At 42.9% G+C, this 10,994-nt stretch overlaps 1 non-coding gene across 1 annotated transcript; it reads left to right on the forward strand.

Moving 5' to 3' along the window:
* Window positions 1–353: 353 nt before the first annotated feature.
* Window positions 354–460, forward strand: LOC111551672. Its single transcript, XR_002734429.1, has one exon. It is a non-coding gene; the product is annotated as a U6 spliceosomal RNA (small nuclear RNA).
* The last annotated feature ends 10,534 nt before the right edge of the window (window positions 461–10,994 follow it).

The following is a 10,994-nucleotide window of genomic DNA, read 5'->3' on the forward strand; positions in this document are numbered from 1 at the left end:
TAGCAAGCAGAAGTAAGCAAATAACAGCTTTTTGCATCTGCTACTTTGTCTCATACTTCACAACCCTCAAAGGAGCCGAGGCTGCAGACGCCTTGATTTTGGACCTCCAGCCTCCAGAACTGTGAGAAAATAAATTTTTGTTGTTTAAGCCACTCAGTTAATAGTCCACTGTTACGGCAGCCCTAATAAACCAATAAAGTGAGTTACCTGGTGATCATGTGAAACATCAGCTGTGATGACAGAAAGGTGCCCTTAAGAACACAAAACAACTGGGGTCTACTACGTGGAAGCCGAAGGTTGCAAGGAGTGAAATTGCAGGAAAGAAAGAAATGCCAGTAGAAGAGAGGCCCCAGGTGCTCGCTCTGGCAGCACATATACTAAAATTGGAACGACACAGAGAAGATTAGCATGGCCCCTGTGCAAGGATGATACACAAATTTGTGAAGCGTTCTCTATTTTTAAAAGTTAACATTTTTTTTTTAAAAGACAGGAGGTCCCAAGAAGCCCTGCTGCCTCTCTGCCCACCCTGCCCAGGCCAACTCTGCTACCAGGAAGAAATTCACAGGGCCAAATTATTCAGTCACATGTATTGAGGCTGGAAATGCATTATTTAATTTTTTGCAGCAGATGTACCTTTTTAACACTGTTTTGTTTCAGGCTAAAATTACAACATTAAAATTTAATATTCAAACGTTAGCATGAGCTCGCATTTCTTGAATGTCCACCCACCTTTTTCTCCAGCATATGTGGAATGGCAACAGGGGAGGGGTGGGAAGAGGACAAGGCTGTGGCTGCTGGTCTAATCTCTGCATCTGAGTGGCTCTGTGGCCTTGACCACATTGCTCCACTACTCTAGGGTTCGGTTCCCTCCTCTCTCAAATGATGGAAATAACTTGGGTGTTCTAGAAGTCTCCTGCAGCTCAAAGTGTTCCCCAGTCTGTGTATTTCTGGAGACTGGAGGGAGCCAAGAAGTGATGGACAAAAGATGCCTGAGCAGAACTGATACGTATCTGCACTTTTGCCATCATCAGAGGTTGGAGGGGTCTTGGAGAGAGCCATGAACATGAGCGTCTCCAAGTGTTGATAGGTGTGTGGCCTCAGCAGGGTCCCTCCAGACTTTTAGGGAGACAAGCAAATATAAATTCATAGTGGTTGTTCCTATCTTCTCTTGCAAAGGATGAAAGGTAAACATTATATTTATTTTTATTATTATTATTATTTTGCCACTGATTCTTGCTCTGTCACCAAGGCTGGAGTGTAGTGGCAGGATCTTGGCTCACTGCAACCTCCGCCTCCCAGGTTCAAGCGATTCTCGTACCTCAGTCTCCTGAATAGCTGGGATTACAGGTGTGCACCACCACACCCAGCTAATTTTTGTATTTTTAGTACAGACAGGGTTTCACCATGTTGGCTAGGCTAGTGTCGAACTCCTGACTTCAAGTGATCCGCCTGCCTCAGCCTCCCAAAGTGCTGGGATTACAGGCATGAGCCACCATGCCCAGCCTCCTTACATGTATTCTAAAAATTAAAGATTTTCTGACTGCAAAGTCCTGGATTATTTAATGAAGCTTCTGTGACTGTACATGACTGATAGTATGTGTGTGTGTGTGTGTGTATGCCTATGTCACACATGCATGTGCCTCGGTTTCCCTGGTATCCCAAGAAGATTTTTAGTTTTTCTTTGGGGAAATTACACCTTGAAAAGCAGGTACTTCAGAACTCCTTCCTTTTCTGTACTCTGAAGTCCAGCTCTTAATTTCTACTGTTGGTGAGAGTACAAGTCGATGTCACCTGACTTAGTACCTGGGCGTTCTCTCTAGCCTCTCAGGTTGAAAGTCTCCCTGCTGTGACTCATATCCTCACTCTAATCTATGAAGGAGGTTTTTTTTTTTTTTTTTTTTTTTTTTTTTTTTTTTTTTTTTTTTTACTAGACATTAGATAGAGTTAACTTACCTCTCTCCTGGCACCTTCTTGTGCAGGTGCACCAGTCAAATCCAGCAGACTGCAAAAATACTAGACTTTCTCCACTGAAGAGTCAGGTAATGTTGGAAGAGTATCATGGCACAGCAATACTCCTCAGAGCAAACGTTGGCTTTTCAGCTAACTTAGAAGTTCCCTGGAAAATGCTTCTTAAGCTTTAGAGAAGAGAGACGATCTTTTTCATAACATAGCCAAACCAAGGGCGTGACATTCCCTCACCGTCACCATACTCTATTGATTGGAAGTGATACACAGTTTCTGCCCACAATGAATAGAAGAGGTAACTCACTGCAGGTCACATTTAGGTATGTCCACCACACCATTCTTCCCAACATTTTGTAAGACTTCTTGTACATGCCAGGTGTGGTAGCTCACCCTTAAAATCTCAGCACTTTGGGAGGTGAAGGCAGGCACATCACTTGAGGTCAGGAGTTTGAGACCAGCCTGGCCAACATGGTGAAACCTCATCTCTACTAAAAATACAAAAATTAGTCAGGCGTAGTGGTGCACACCTGTAAGCCCAACTACTCGGGAGACTGAGGCAGGAGAATCGCTGGAACCCAGGAGGCAGAGGTTGCAGTGAACCACGATCACGTGACTGCACTCCAGCCTGGGCAACAGAGCAAGACCCTGTCTCAAAAAAATATATAAGGAAGCTTAGTTGGGCATGGTGGCGCACACCTGCAGTCCAGCTACCCAGGAGGCTGAGGCAGGAGGATTGCTTGAGTCCAGGAGTTCAAGGCTGCAGTGGGCTATGATTGTGCAGCTATACTCCAGCCTGGGTGACAGAGCAAGATCTTGTCTCCAAAATAATAATAATAATAATAATAATTGAAAGAATAAAAAAAGATGGGGATAGAGATGAAACAAAATTGGCCATGAGCTGATAATTTTTGAAACTTTGTGTTTAGTTATGCAGTGGGTCACTGTGTTATTCGGCCTACTTTTAAATACATTTAATATTTGCATAATAAAAAATAACTGACAAGAAACAGTGATCAAGTTAGTAATAATCTGTAGCATATTTCAGCAATTGTACATGCCCGGCGCTATGCTAAGTGCCTCATTTACGTCATCTCATTTGATTCTCACAACAGCCGTATCAGAAAGCATTAATAGTGCATTTATAAATCAAAAAGCTGCTTCTCTGATAGGTTAAATGACTTGCCCAAGTGTATCAAGACCAGATGCTGTGTTCTCACTTATGAGTGAGAGCTAAACGTCAACTATATATGGAGGCAAAGAAGGGAACAGCAGACACCGGAGCCTACTTGAGGGTGGGGGGTGCAAGGAGTGTGAGGATTGAAAAACTACCTATTGGGTACTCTACTTAGTACTCGGGAGATGAAATAATCTGTACCTCAAACCCCTCTGACGTGAAATTTTTCTATATAATAAACCTGTACATGTACCCCTGAACCTAAAATAAAAGTTAAAAAAAAAAAATGCCTACAAACTCAAAACAAACCAACAAAGAACAGATGCTGAATCCAAGTCTCCTTTGATTTCAAAGCCCATATTCTTGTTTTGTTGTTGTTGTTGTTGTTGTTGTTGTTTGAGACAGAGTCTCACTCTATTGCCCAGGATGGAGTGCAGTGGCATGATCTCTGCTTACTGAAACCTCCGCCTCCTGGGTTAAAGTGATTCTCCTGTCCCAGCCTGCCGAGTAGCTGGGATTACAGTCATGCACCACCATGCCTGGCTAATTTTTGTATTTTTAGTAGAGACAAGGTTTCACCATGTTGGTCAGGCTGGTTTGGAACTCCAGACCTCAGGTGATCCATCCACCTCAGCCTCCCAAAGTGCTGGGATTACAGGCGTGAGCCACCACACCCAGCCTCAAAGCCCATATTCTTAGTTACTATTTCAAGTTAAGTCAGCAAGTATAGGTTAAGTGCCTATATGAAGCACTGGAAAGGTGACAATCAGAAGATGTGATGTTTGGTCTCAAGGAGATCAAGGCTGAGAAAATATTTATCATTGCAATTCTGGCCTTGGATCAACCACTTACAAATGAGGAGAGGCAAGTTATCTCAACACACTAGACCTTAGGCCCTTTACCTGTTTGATGAGATCATAGAATCCATCCTACAAGTCACAGAGGACAGTAGAGAAGATCAAATGAAGTCACATAAATAAAAGCCACGAGGAACAGTAAAGGGCTGTTTAAGTAAAAAGGACAAAATGAAACAACAGTAATGGCAATATTGTGGTTGAAGATAAAAAGCCTTTAGCCTACGTAGAAGATTTTTAGTGTTCTAAACCAAGCTGTCCTAAGCCCTGTGGTTTTTGCCTCATGAAATCTCCTCAACAAATTCATGTATAGTGAGGCTGGCCCTAAGAGCACCCAGGGCAGTGACATTTCAGAGGCATTGTAGAGAAGCTCGGTCATCACATTGCAGTGTCTTCCTTTCCAGGACTGTGCTTAGCACACAGCAGAGCCACATATGGGGACCGGGAATTATTTCTGATGTAGTTATTGGGAAATTGTGACAATGTATACTAATAAGGTGACAAGAACAGATGGTGTCAGATGCACATTAATCTTTAGCCTGATGTCCTTCATGATGTCCAACCTCCAGTTTCGTCTCCTGCCACAGTCATCCCCCACATGTACACTCTTCATACTGGTCTGACTCAAAATGCAGATTCCAGGACCCAGGCTATGTCACTGCCTTCTTACTCACAATTCTCATACCAAAACACCCTTCCTCCTCCCCTGGTCTGAATCTTATTTGTTTTTGAGATTTAAGTCAGGTCCTTCTTAGGAAGATCTCCCTGATTCAGATCCAAGTTGAATGATGATAACCCTCCTTTGGCTTCCATAAAATCTTACAACTTCCAAACTGTGTTTTATTAATAGCTGTCTAGTTTAGCACTATGTCAGGAGCTATTGAGGGCAGGGCTGGGCACGGTGGCTCACAGCTGTTATCCTAGCACTTTGAGAGGCCAAGGTGGGAGGACTGTTTGAGGACACCTCAAGCCCACCCAGCCTAGGCAATAAAATGAGACCTTGTCTGTACAAAGAACAAAAGATTAGTTGGGCGTGGTGACGTGCACTTGTAGTCCCAGCTACTTGAAAGGCTGAGGCAGAAGGATTGCTTGACCCCAGATCGAGGCTGCAGTGATCCATGATGGTGTCACTGCACTCCAATTTGAGCAACAGAACAAGACCCCATCCCCCCAAAAAAGCTATTGAGGGTAGTAGCTTATTTTCATTGCTCTATCTCTAGTGCCTACAGGAGAGCAGAGCACACAGTAGGTACTTGGTGTGATTACTTATTGAATAAAAGGATGGTATATCACAGAAAATAATTAACCTATTTCCCCTTTTAAGGGTGATGGTTCTTTATCACTAAGGGTTCTTTGTTGAGTGCTACATTGGTTGTGAGTGTGCAAACATGGAAATGGCTGCCTCAGATCTACACTGTTCATCGTAATTAAGAGGAAAGAGATTTGGAGGAGCAAAAAATCAGAAATGGCGGAAGAGGAGTCCTCAAGGGCATAGCCATTTTATTTTTTGTAAGGCATGGGCATGGTAGCTCAGGCCTGTAATCCCAGCACTTTTGGAGGCTGAGGCAGTCAGATCACTTGAGATCAAGAGTTTGAGACCAGCCTGACCAACATGAAGAAACCACGTCTGTACAAAAATACAAAACTTAGCTGTGCTTGGTGGCGCATGCCTGGAATCCCAGCTACTAGAGAGGCTGAGGCAGGAGAATCGCTAGAACCGAAGAGGCGGAGGTTGTAGTGAGCCGAGATCGCGTCAATGCACTCCAGTCTGACGACAGAGTGAGACTCTGTCTCAAAATAAAATAAAATAAAAACATAGATCAACTTTGAAATATCATTGGCTTAATGAAATGAAAGTTTATTTCTCACTCATATGAAGTTCACTTCTCATTTATTTCTCACCCGCCTAAGCCTCCAAAAGATGAGTCTGACAGCAAGGGGTAGAGGCGAGGATTGCTGTTTGGATTTGATTGACTCACACAGTCATACTGGGAGCCAAGTTGGTAGAGGGTTCAGTACCAAGAGTGCCTGAGCGTCAATATCCAGCCAGCAGGGGGAGAAAGAGAGAGAGAAGATTGTCCATGGGAAGTTTTCATGGGTCAGGCCATGTCACTTTTACCCATGTTCCATTGGGTAAACTCAGCCCTACGGTTACATCTAACGGCAAAGGGATCTGGGAAATGTAGTCTAGCTACGTGCCCAAGAGAAAGAGAAAATCACCTTTGTGGAACACATAGTAATTTCTACTGCAAAGGTTGAGAGGTGGGGAATGTCAAAAATGAAAAAAGCAAAGGTAACGTAGGAGGGAAAGAGGGGAAGAAAGGCTAAGGGAGGAAGGGAGAAGATAGGAAGCAAAACAGCATGGAGGAATCTGAAGGAGTTTGCGATAAGTAGTGTTATACAACCTCTACTCTAGTGTGCTGAAAACAACCTTCAGTGTACTACATTGTTTAGTAATGATTGTGAGTAGATATAGTTGGGAAGGAACTAGCACTGAAGAATAAGGACAACGCTAACGTGTGGGTGATAGAATGAGCTATCAACTCAATTGCTTGCTTCCTCCAATGATGATTTCATTTATCGAAACATGACTGACAACTCCTTTTGGATAACTGCCTCCAGAAGCAATTCCGAGCCTTCCAAGAAAATCTTCGACTTTTTAAAAAAGGAAAGGTCACTAAATTTAGTCCCTAGTAATGGCATTGCCAAGATTAAGGCCCAGTCTGTAAATCCTGTTGTCTCTCTACTCTACTAGTGGAGTTAAATGTGAGAGAAGAAAATGTGAACCCTGAGCCATTCGGGAACTGAGAAGCTTTTATTTCTCTCATGCCTATTATGCACTTGCTTGCTTTCACTAAAACCTCCTAACCTCTCAGTAAGGTATCATTATCTCCCTTGACAGATGAAAAGGCTAAAATTACCAGGGCCACATCGCTGGTAAGTGGCAGTACTAGGAATAAGAATTCAGACTGCTGATTGCATCAACAACATAACAAAATTTAACATTTATTTATTTAGCATTTCCTATGTGCCAAACAGAATACTAAGAACTTTACCTGCATTATTGAATGTTAATCCTCAAGACAAACCTATGAGAAGTACTAGTAGTATCCCCATTTTGCAGATGAGGAAACTAAAATAGAACAGGCATTGTTTATCCAGGTGTTCTTAAGCTTCTGACGGTAGGGCTAGTATTTGCACACAGGTGTTCTGACTGTGAGTCCGTTGGACTAGCCTCCTCTCCTCACTGTCCTGCCCAAGCTCTGTCAATTACACCCCACTGCTTCCTGAAACCATATTTACTGTATGCAACCCCCCCACCTGCCCCAAGAAGAGAATATATTTTGGAGTCTCTATGTCTCAGAAGATCACTTTGAAGTCCCTTTCATATGAGTGACCAACTATCCTGGTTTGACTGGAACTATTCCAATTTGGCTCTTAGAGTCTCTCCTCCTGGGAAACTCTTCAGTCCTGAGCCCACTGAGACTGTGGTCACCCTATTTCCCACTCTGAAATCTGTGAGTTTATACACTTTATGCAAGACTCTCTGTTCTACCCTGGAAAGAGAAGGATCAATTGTGCACCCCCTCAGAATTTCACCTTTCCTCTCAATTAGTCAGACTTAAGTCATCTACCCTGTGTTTCTCCTTTTAACCTACTCCTATAGCTGCCTAAGAAACATATGTGAAAAATTTGACACCCTTGGCAGAAATGAGGGTCCATAATATACTTCATGGGTTATGCAGTTTTATCGTCCATGAAGACTTTAATGAGAGGTCATTCTTCATTTTCAGTAAGTCATCTAAGCAGTGCATTTGAGACTGGCTACCACTAGGAATCAGCAAGTCGCCCTATGGCCGGTGCTGTTTCTGAACCAAGAGAACTAAGAGAAACTATAGCCAGAAGTTGAGGTAAGAAGCACATAGTGAGAACCGGGACAACTTTTCCAAAGACTACATATCTTTAAACACTGAGGCATAATCCTAGATTCTTGATTCAAATGTGGCACAGGAGTAAGTTAGTTTTAGAGATGTCATAGTCTGAAATAAGAGCATGTTAGCAGGGCATCTGTAGAGGAGAGGTTTGCCTGGGTGGGATCTGAAATAAGAACAAAAATTCACCATTACCATTAACCAGCTGCCTCACTTTCCTTTAATTTCATGTTAGGGTTTTGTTTCTTTAGCTTGCCACCCATAACAAAGTATGTCACCCCAGGATCTTTTTTTTTTCTTTGGATATGGTATCTAGCTCTGTCACCCAGTCTGGAGTGCAGTGGCACAATCTCAGCTCACTTCAACCTCCGTCTCCTGTGTTCAAGTGATTTTCCTGCCTCAGCCTCCTGAGTAGCTGGGATTACAGGCGCCTACCACCACATCTGGCTAATTTTTGTATTTTTTTAGTAGACATGGGGTTTCACTATGTTAGCAAGGGTGGTCTCAAACTCCTGATCTCATGATCCACCCACCTCGGCCTCCCAAAGAGCTGGGATTACAAGTGTGAGCCACCGCGCCCAGTCCATCCCGGGGTCTTAATCAGCAATAACGAAGTACCACAAATAGAGTGTTTAATCAATGCATTTTTTTCTCACAGTTCTGGATACTGGAAATACCAGGATCAGGGTACCAGTACGGTTGGGTTCTGGTGAGAGCGTTCTTGCTGGCTTGCTGATGGTGGCCTTCTTGCTGTGTGCTCACATAATGGCGAGAGAGAAAGAGCTCTGGTAACTCTTTAAGGTCCCTAATCCCATCATGGGGCCCAACTCTCATGACGTCATCTAAATCTAATTATTTCCCATAGGTCCCACCTCCAAACACCATCACACTGGGGGCCTAAAATTCAACATATGAGTTGGGATAGGGATTAGCACAAATATTCAACCCATGACACCCTGTGTCAGGAGCCCCAGAGCATTCTTTGCTCCTGTCAGTAGCAAGCCCCTACCTGTGCAGACTCATCCCAGACCCAGTGACAGATAATGCTCTTGTTCAAGGGGGAAAGCAGTTTTAATAAGCTTTACATCTTGAGATAATTTTAAATTAAATATTAAATTTATAAAACAATGTTAAAGATTAACTTGACAATTGTAAAGATAATGGAGCACTCTTATACTCCTCGCCCAATATCCTTTATTGTTGATATCTTCTGTTACCGTGGCATGTTTGTCAAATCTAAGAAACCAACAGTGGTACACTGTTTTTAATGGGACTTTAGATTTTCTTTGAATTTGACCATTTTTTCCCCCACAAATGTGCTTTTTCTGTTCCAAGAAGCAATCCAGGATAGCACATTGTACCTAGTTGTCACATCTCTTGAGTCTCCTCTGATCTACATTGAGATGGACTTTACAATGTCAGTCTTTACTTGTTTCTGATTACCTTTACAGTTTTGAAGAATATGAGTTAAGTGTTTTGTTGAATGTCCCTCACTTTGGGTTTGTCTGGTGAAAAACACAGCTTTTATTTAGCAATAGATCAGCCTAGATTTTGGTTCTAATCTGACCAGATGATCTATAACATAAATAGGATCCTGCCTCATTTCTGTGAAGAAGCACCTGCTTTATATATAAATGTCTATAATTGACTATTGTCTCTCTATCCTTAGTCTCTCAGTAATGGAGAGTAGCATTAGAGCCATAAAAATCTAGATTCAAATCTTGACTTCAAATATATAACTTTGATCTAGGGCAAATCATTTAACTTCTATGAGCCTTGGTTTATTTTTTAACATAAGAATAATAAAATGTTGACTTTATGGTACTGTTGTGAAGATTAAATCAGCTATGTATGTAGCACTTAGGATATTATATAGCACATGTGAATGTTTCATGAGTATCAGTTTCCTTCCCCTACATTTGTTCTTTTTAGTCACCCCAGAGTCTGCCTCTGAATATCATCTGTTGCCATTTGTTCATAACAAGAACATATGAAAAACACAGACTGGAGTTACTGCCCAGCTCACAATATCCTCGGTATCCTAGTCTGTGCAATTCATTCCTGTCTCACAGTAACTATATTAGTCTATTTTGTGTTGCTATAAAGAAATACCGGAGACTTGGTAGTTTATAAAGAAAAGAGGTTTAATTGGTTCACGGTTCTGCAGGCTTTACAGAAAGCATGGCTCTATCTGCTGGGCTTCTGAGGAGGCCTCAGGAAGCTTTCAGTCAAGGCAAAAGGTGAAGGGGGAGCAGGCGTGTCACATAGAGGGAGCAAGGGAGGAGGTGCCAGGCTCCTTTAAACAATCAGATCTCATATGAACTAACAGAGTGAGAATTCACTCTTCACCAAGGGAATGGCACTAAGTCATTCATGAGGGGTGTTCCCTCCATGATCCAAATCCCTCCCACCACGTCCCACCTCCAATACTGGGCACCACTTTTCAGCATGAGATTTGGAGGGGGACAGATATCTAAACATATCAGTAACAAACCCTGTCTCCCTGGTTATAGGAGGAACATATGACCTAAGTGGGCCAATTATAGGGCCTCACTTCTTCGGTTATATGGATTCATCCAAACCCAGCCAATTAGAATCCTTCCCTATAATTTTTTTCCTCACTAGAGTTGACAAAAGAAAGTTATCGACTGGGTGCAGTGGCTCACGCCTGTAATTCTGGCACTTTGGGAGGCCGAGGCAGGCGGATCACCTGATGTCAGGAGTTCAAGGCCAGCCTGGCCAGCATGGTGAAACCCTGTCTCTACTAAATATGCAAAAATTAGCTGGGCATGGTTGTGGGCACCTATAATTTCAACTACTCGGGAGGCTGAGGCAGGAGAATTGCTTGAACCCAGGAGACGGAGGTTACAGTGAGCCGAGATCACCCCACTGCACTCCAGCCTGGGAGACAGAGCAAGACTCTGTCTCAAAAGAAAACAAAGAAAGGAAGGAAGGAAGGAAGGAAGGAAGGAAGGAAGGAAGGAAGGAAGGAAGGAAGGAAGGAGAAAGAAAAAGAAAGAAAGAAAGAAAGGAAGGAAGGAAGGAAGGAAGGAAGGAAGGAAGGAAGGA

This window comes from Piliocolobus tephrosceles, chromosome 7 (assembly GCF_002776525.5).
Source record: "Piliocolobus tephrosceles isolate RC106 chromosome 7, ASM277652v3, whole genome shotgun sequence".
Taxonomy (NCBI): domain Eukaryota; kingdom Metazoa; phylum Chordata; class Mammalia; order Primates; family Cercopithecidae; genus Piliocolobus; species Piliocolobus tephrosceles.